Consider the following 8,728-nt stretch of genomic DNA (forward strand, 5'->3'; position numbering starts at 1 on the left):
GATGCGGGGCTCGATGGGATCATGACCTGAGCAGAAGGCAGACGCTTAACTGCCTGAACCACCCAGGTGCCCCTTTATTTTATTCTTTAAACAACCCATCCACTCCCCTTCATATCCAGAACTATAAACCTGCAGACACTGTTAACTTCCTTGACCCCTTCCCCCTCCACTGAAATTTCCCGGGGTGGGGGGAGAAATCAATTCTAGGGTGCCTGGCTGGCTCAGTCTGTAGAGAAAGTGACTCTTGATCTTGGGGTTGTTAGTTCAAACCCCATGTTGGGTGTAGAGATTACTTAAGGAAATTTTTTAAAAATCAATTCTGGTTAAATCCAACAATTTAGCTTCTCCACAGCTATACCTGGGCAGGTAAATATTGATAGAGGAAATGCCATATTCTTGCTGACTAGGATCACTTTAAATTTATGACCCCAAAACTCAACATTGCCTAATACTACATTTCCCTGGTAAATTCTCATTTCTACTGTGCTCAATAATTGTTTCACACCTTCTCTCTTCTAAAATCTCCAACACCCCCTCCACTTCTCTCTCAGCAGATGACCTTACCTCACATTTCATTGATAAAATAGATGCAGTTAGATAGATTGTCTTATTTTTTCAATACCAAATCCACCATCTTACTTGTGTGTATTTCCACATGCTTGGCCTTCTACCTTATTAAGATGAGAGAAGTATCCCTGTTACTAAGGCCATCCCCTTGCAGCTCTGCGAAAAGATGAGAAAATTAGATTCCTCTGAGTGCATAGCTAACGTTCAGCCCTGAACCACAAACAGCAAGGCTGCTCTCTGTACAACTGACTATGTTGTTCCAGTCCTAAGGAAGAGTAATAAAATAATTCAGAGGTAGGGCTGAATTGCAAGGTGGCAGTCGAAGAGTCCATCCAGGCGGAATTCCCACCCACTCTCTTGCATGAAAGCAGCAGCTCTATAACCCCGGAAGCTTCCTCTTTGTGGTCTTGAGTGTCATCACAGTCATATGTCCCGGAGACACTGCCTACACTTCAGAGACAAAGCCACACTACTGTTAGGTCAGAAAGATTCTACCTTCTTCTCTTGTCTCCCCAAGACCTGTTTCACTGTCAGAAAGTACCCCTACTGAGCACCCAAGAATCTCGGTGTCCTTACTAGTCATCTTGTGGAGGGGACGTGCCCATATCTCCAAGTCATCAGCTGTGGCTGCTGACACTCCTCTGTCATTCCCCGTTTGTGCTGTTTTCCCGTTCTGTAGAAACAATCAATGAGTGCTTTAGCAAGGCGCAGAGTAAGCTCTGGGCTGGGAGCTGGAGCTTTTAGCACCTAATCTAGGTGGACTATGTGCAGCCCTAGGCGACCTAAGCACTTCCGAAGTCCACGTTCCACTCTAAAACGGAAAACCAAAACAACAAAAACTCCTCTCACTACCTCTCTGAGTACATGAAATAAGGCTCCTTCCAAGCCTGGGTTGATGTTAAAGTGACAAGAGATAGAAACGTTGTTGGGTTTTCTTCTTTAAGAGGATCTGAGCCTCAGCTTGAATGCTCAGAGGTTGGTTTTGTTCAATTAATTCGTCCTACGAGAACTTATTTATGCTGACAAAGCTCAAGAGAGCATGAAGTAGAAGCCATATGGTTTATTTAATGTTCCACATGTAACTTACAGTGGCCTCGACAATCCTATTGACCAGTCAAAATACTTGACAATTTGGGAAGTCAAATATTATAATTAGAAGGCTGCTTAGTGAACAAGCGAATTAGTTGGATGCTTTCAATGACTAATAGAACTATATCCATCTTCTTTATAAATATATAAGATACTCGTGCAGGCCAAACAGGGAATCTTCTTCCCTAAATGTCACTGGGGAAAGATTCACTTTTTTTTTGGTTGGGGAAGGGGGAGTTCTATGCAGATTATTTCCCCCTTTGTGAAGACAAGGTACAATTCAATTGATTGGGTCTCAGCTCCAGCCAAGTTAATATAATTGATTCTGTTTATGTTCACTTCAGCCATTTTATTAGAATTGATTAGGTTAGAGTTTGATTGTGTTAGGGCTCCAGCCATTCTACTTTAAGTGATTAGGCTGCTAGAGCTTTAGATATATTGATAGAATTATGCTTTCCTGAAACTACACCAGGTCATTTGCTCCTTCTACAGATGGCTAATCTCATCCATTGCACTTTGACTTTTCCTAATTTCACTTGTGGTACACAGTCTTCTGGGGGGTGTCTTCCCATTGCTACTATTCTGTGCTCACTGCAACCTGAAGAACTGGAATGGCTTCCCAGTTGGTCTTTCTGCACGTCATCACTCCTGGAGTCCTTCCTACACACACAGTTGTCAAATTAGTTGTCTTAAAATTTCTCTTATACAACCTACAAAATAGGAGAAAATACTTGCAATTCATATGTCTGATAATAGTCTAGTATCCAGAGTATATAAGGAACTCTTAGAGCTCAACAACAAAAAGACAAACAACCCAATTAAAAAAAAATAGGTAAATGACTTGAATAGACATTTCTCCAAACAAGATTTACAAATGTCCAATGAGTACATAAAAAGATGCTCAGATCATTAGTCATTAAGAAAACGCAAATCAAACCCATAGTGAAACACCACTTCACATCAACCAGGATGATCATTAAAAAAAAAGACAGGAAAACAACAAATGTTAGTTATAACGTGGAGAAATTAGAGCCCTCCTACCCTGAACAGTATAATGGTACAGCTGCTGTGGATAATAGCTTGGTGGTCCCTCAAGAAGTCACACATAGAATTAACATATAACTTACCAATTCCACTCCTAGGCATTTAAGCAAAAGAACTGAAAACAGGTACTCAAATGTTTGTAACGTGAATGTGCATAGCACTACTATTCTATTACAATAGCCAGAAGGTGGAAACAACCCAAATGTCCATCCACTGAATGGATAAACAAAACAGGGTACATTAAACAATGGAGCGTTACATGGCCATGAAAAGAAATGAAATACTGATACTTGCTGAGAAATGTATGCGTCTTGAAAACGTTGTGCTAAGTGAAAGAAACCAGATACAGACGGTCACATATGGTATGATTCCATTTATCTGAAATATCCATAGACATAGAAAACAAGTTGGTGGTTGCCAGGGGCCAGAGGGAGGGGAAAATTGGGAGCGACTGCTTTATGGGTGTCAGTATTTTTGGGGGGGGGGTTAATGAAAATGTTTTGAACCTAGATAGAGGTAGTGGTTGCACAAGGTTGTGAATGCACTTAATACCACTGAATTGTATGCTTTAAAATGGCTAAATTTTGGGGGGTGCCTGAGCGGCTCAATTGGTTAAGCGTCTGCCTTCAGCTCAGGTCATGATCTCGGAGTCCTGGGATCGAGTCCTGGGATCGAATACTGCACTGGGCTCCCTGCTCAGCGGGGAGTCTGTTTCTCCCTCTCCCTCTGCCTCTCCCTCTGGTCATGCACTCTCTCTCTCTCTCTCAAATAAATAAATAAAATCTTTTTAAAAAATAAAATCACTAATTTTTTGTTATATGATTTTCCTCCAGTTAAAAAAATTGCTTCCAGGGTCACCTGGGTGGCTCAGTTTGTTAAGCATCTGCCTTCCTTCAGCTCGGGTCAGGATCCCAGGGTTCTGGGATCGAGTCCTGCATCGGGCTCCTTGCTTAGCAGTGAGCCTGCTTCTTCCTCTGCCTGCTGCTCCCCCTGCTTATGCTCTCTCTCTCTCTCTGACAAATAAATATATAAAATCTTCAAAAAAAAAGATTTAAAAAATTGTTTCCAAAAAAAAATTTCTTCCATAATCTCATGCCTCTGCTCAGAAGTGTTCAATGGGTTCCAACTATTTATAAGGTAATGATAACAATGGTAGAGCATTTAACAGTTTATGTACATGTTTATTATCTCATTTAATCCTTACAACTTTATCTCCATTTTGATATTCTCTTATTTCTTTGTTAGTTTTTAATTATAAACACACGCTTGTTGTAACAAAGTCAAATAATACCGACATATATAAAAGAAAACTATTTAATTAATCCACTCTTTCCATCTTGCCCTCTAGGGTAACATATATGTATATTTAGCTTTTTTCTTTTTAAATACGCCTTTATTTATTTATCTGTGTATGTAATCTCTGCACCCAAGATGGGGCTCGAACTCATGACCCTGAGATCAGGTCACATTCTCTCCTGACTAAGCCAGCCAGGTCCCCCTAGGGTAACATATATTAATACTTTTCTTCCACATTTCCCCCTATGTGCTCTCTTTCTTTTCTAAAGATTTTATTTTTAAGTAATCTCTACACCCAACATGGGGCTCAAACTCACAACTCCAAGATCAAGAATCACACGCTCTACAACCGAGCCAGCCAGGCGTCCCCTCCTCTAGGTTCCCTTTGCTTAGAATGCTCTTGTCCCGTATATCCACATCATTCATTCCCTTACTCCTTTCAGATCTTTTATCAAATATCCCCTTCTTTGTAAGGTCTTCCTTGATCACCCTACTGAATTTCCACCCTGTCCCTCACTTTTCCCCAAGGTGAATGGTACCACTCCAAATTGTGCAACATACCAGAATTGCCCCCTAGCCTCCTCTTCAGTTTTAATTTTCTCCCTAACACTTACCACCACCTAAACGCCTATACAATTTACTTGTTTCTTCAGTTATTGTCTGCTCCGGCTCCCCAACTAGAATGCAAGCTCCATGAGGGTAGGGATACTTGTCTGTTTTGTTCACTGTTATATACCCAGTGCTTAGAGTGAGTGGCTGGCCCACAGCTGGAATTCAATAAATATTTCTTGGATGAATAGAATAAAATAGAATAGAACAGAATAGAAACATTTACAAATATAGTTATTCATGATTAGAGTCTTATATTGTTTTAAATTTTAAAAATTGCAGGGGCGCCTGGGTGGCTCAGCTGGTTAAGCGCCCAACTCTTGATTTTGGCTCAGGTCATGATCTCAGGGTTATGAGATCGAACCCGAAGTCTGGCTCCGTGCTGTGTGTGGAGCCTGCTTGGGATTCTCTCTCTCTCCCTCTCCCTCTACCCCACACCCCCCTCTCCCTCTTAAATAAATAAATATGCAATCATACCTCATAAATTCCTCTGCAACTTACATTTCTCTCTCTCTCTCTCTCTTTTAAAGATTTTATTTATTTATTTGACAGAGAGAGAGCACACATGAGCACAAGCAGGGGGAGTGAAAGGCAAAGGAGAGGGAGAAACAGGGTCCCTGCTGAGTTGGGAGGCCAATGTGGGGCTGGATCCCAGGATCCCAGGATCATGACCTGAGCTGAAGGCAGACGTTAAACTGACTGAGCCACCCAGGCGCCCCTGCAACATTTTTCACTTAACAAGCCTCTTACTACTTCTCCAGGTTAATGCATACAGCTAGAACATATTTTTCCATTAGTTACATATTATTCCACAGTCTGGATGTACAATAATTTATTCAACTATTCCCTTATTTATACACAATATCATTTTTTGTCATTGTAAACAATGTTATGATAAGCGTTCTTGTATTATCATTATATACTGGGTTATGTTTTTATTTCTCTAGGTGAGGTTGTACTTACGTTTAATTTTATACGATATTGTCATAATACTTTCCAAGAGACTGTAACAGTTCCAACACCCACGATCATCTGGTCCCACTACAGCAGCCACCTTGGTTTGCATTCAAGGCATTTCCCAATCGGCCATAAGGTACTTTTCCAGTTTTATCTTCATCTTCTTCTTTATTTCTTTATTTGAATCCTCTGTGCCATCAAGTCAATCCCTCGAACATTTCTTATACAACGGTGAAGACATTATTCTGAGCGAAATAAGCCAGATACAAAAGGACAAGTATTATATGATTTACTTATAGAAGGTACTGGAATAGTCAGATTCATACAGACAGAAAGTAGAATAGTGGTTACTAAAGCCTGCCAGGGGGCCAGGAGGGGAGAATGCGAAGTTATTTAGCTTAATGGGTACAGAGTTTCAGTTTTGGATGATGAAAAAGTTCTGGAGATGGATAGTGGTGATAGTTGCACAACAGCGTGAATGTACTTAATGTCACAGACTGTACACCTAAAAATGGTTGAAATGGTAAGATGTGTGTTATATGTAAAATAAATTAAAATATGTTACACTATTTTACAATTAAAAAGTAAAAAAAAAAGAAAAGGAAAGATAAGCTTTCTTACACATCCCAACCTCCATACCTTTATTCATACCAAACTCTAAACTCTACCTGGCATTTCAGCAACATATGGCTGAAGTAAGGCCTAACTCAACACCTCCTCTTCTCCCAGACCTTGACGACCCCCTGCCCCAATCCTGAAGGATCACTCCCTTTTAATATCTGTGCTCCTTATTAGTCTTTTAATCCTCAACTTCCCTTTGACGCTGTTCATTCCTCTTTGTATCTTACATTTTCACAAATGTTCATTGCACTCAGTAAACACTGTTTGAATGTTACCATTTGAGGGAGAGGGCCTGAGGAAATAAATGAAAGGGACATAGACGGCAAGTCGAGTGCGTGAGATCTATGTGTTACAACATGGCTATAAGTAGAGTCAACGATGGCAACAAAGGGGAAGCGTTCAACTCTACCTGGGGACATCAGAGAAGGCTTCATGGGAAGAAGTTGATTTTGTCCTTTAAAAAATTGCTTATTTTTCTCCTTCTAAATAGCACGCACACATTTTAGAACACCCGGAAAATATGGAAACACTGAAAAAAGTCCTAGCTCTTAAAAAAAAAAAGGAATCTCAGGCAGACTCCCCGCTAAGCAAGGAACCCCAAGCAGGGCTCAATCTCAGGACCCTGAGATCATAACCTGAGCCGAAATCAAGAGTCAGACCCTCAACTGACTGAACCACCTAGGTGCCCCCATTTGATTGATTCTTAAAGGTTTTCCAAGTGAAGGAGATATGGAAGATAAAACTTTAACTCTAGATAGCTCTAGTCTGGGTTTTGTTTTGTTTTTTAATTTTTAAGTAATCTTTATCCCAAACATGGGGCTCAAACTCACAACCCTGAGCTCAAGAGCCTCAGGTTCTATGACTGAACCAGCCAGATGCTCCAGAAGGCTCTTGCTTATTAAGTCCAAGTCACAACAAGAATTAACGTCTCCATCAAGCCAGTTGTCTTCTCCCTACAGCACAGTCACCTAATAGGCTGGAGAGCTAAGAACGAGCCATCTTTTGGAACAATGTCTGATTGCTAAAATTTGTCACTTACTCTATCAAAGGAAGAGGACCCCCCCCTTACACATTTTTCCTCCTCATGGTCCTTATAGCACATCTGGCGCTGGAGTACGGTACTTCAGGTAGGACTGGAATACACAAGAGGCTGTACCACAAGTTAGAAGAGTGGATTGTGGGTAAGAACATGGTTTAGAGGGGCGCCTGGGTGGCTCAGTCATTAAGCGTCTGCCTTCGGCTCAGGGCGTGATCCCGGCGTTCTGGGATCGAGCCCCACATCAGGCTCCTCTGCTATGAGCCTGCTTCTTCCTCTCCCACTCCCCCTGCTTGTGTTCCCTCTCTCGCTGGCTGTCTCTATCTCTGTCGAATAGATAAATAAAAAATCTTAAAAAAAAAAAAAAAAAGAACATGGTTTAGAACCAGACCTCCTATGCTTGAATGTATGGCTGCCAATTAATCATTTTATGGCTTTAAGTAAATCATTTAGTTTCTCTGAGCTCTACTTTCCTCATCCATGAAATGGGAGCAATAACCATCTACTTCATACAGATTTTCTACAAATATTAAATAATGGGCCTTGGGGTGGCAGGCAGCTGGGGGAGAGGGGGTGGCCCTGGAGTAGGGGCTGTGGCGGTGCGTGGGGACCCAGCACGGTGGCTGCAGGGTTGGCGACAAACTACTAAAATTCCCGTGGAAGCAAAGTAGGATTTAATAAGAACATAATGGGTGGAGAAGAGAAAACCTATCAGGGGCTGTGAAGGCCCTGATGCCATGTATATCAAACGGATACCTTTTGATGGTCATGAATTTATTGTATAAAGGGAACACGCACTAACATCAGGACAATAATAGCCATGTTCAGTGGCCCAGGTTGATTTGCAGAGAACAAAACTTTTGAGGGGTACCTGGCTGGTTCAGTCGGTTAAGCCTCTGACTCTTGATTTCAGCTCAGCTCTTGATCTCAGGGTCGTGAATTCAAGCCCTGCATTGGGCTCCACTCTGGGCCTAGAGCCTCTTAAGGAAGGAAGGAAGGAAGGAAGGAAGGAAGGAAGGAAGGAAGGAAGGAAGGAAGGAAAGACGAAAGGAAACAAATGAAGTCAGTTTGAGAGACATCTGTTCATATGTGCTATCAAAAGTATGCATGTATTTTACTTACAATGTTCACTACACTAACAGCTCCACAGAGACATTCCTGAATTCCCAACTGCACCTGAAATTGCACTGGAACTGCTGATGACTGTGAACTTCCTAGATCGTTAAATAAAATAAATTATAATAAACGGCTAACTTTTTTAGTATTTAAAAAATAAATACATAAAAATGTTAAATAATCTATTCAAAGATTTAGCATGTGCCTGGCACATAGTAGATGGTCATTAAATGTTAGTTTTATCATTAAGGTGCCAAGCCAAGGACAACTTTGTGATGCCAGGCACAATGCTAAATGTTTGAATAACTCCCCATTCAGAACAGATAAAGGCTAAGCCCTTACTTGCTCCAGATACGAGGCTTGTCACCGGGGACTTTACCAGAAAAACAATTA

The 8,728-nt window shown here is 41.2% G+C and overlaps 1 pseudogene; it reads left to right on the forward strand.

The window, feature by feature from the left end:
• The first annotated feature begins 7,907 nt into the window (after window positions 1-7,907).
• Window positions 7,908-8,445, forward strand: LOC113257456 (elongin-C-like; annotated as a pseudogene).
• The last annotated feature ends 283 nt before the right edge of the window (window positions 8,446-8,728 follow it).

The sequence above is a fragment of the Ursus arctos genome, unplaced genomic scaffold, assembly GCF_023065955.2.
Source record: "Ursus arctos isolate Adak ecotype North America unplaced genomic scaffold, UrsArc2.0 scaffold_26, whole genome shotgun sequence".
In the NCBI taxonomy this organism is placed as follows: Eukaryota; Metazoa; Chordata; class Mammalia; order Carnivora; family Ursidae; genus Ursus; species Ursus arctos.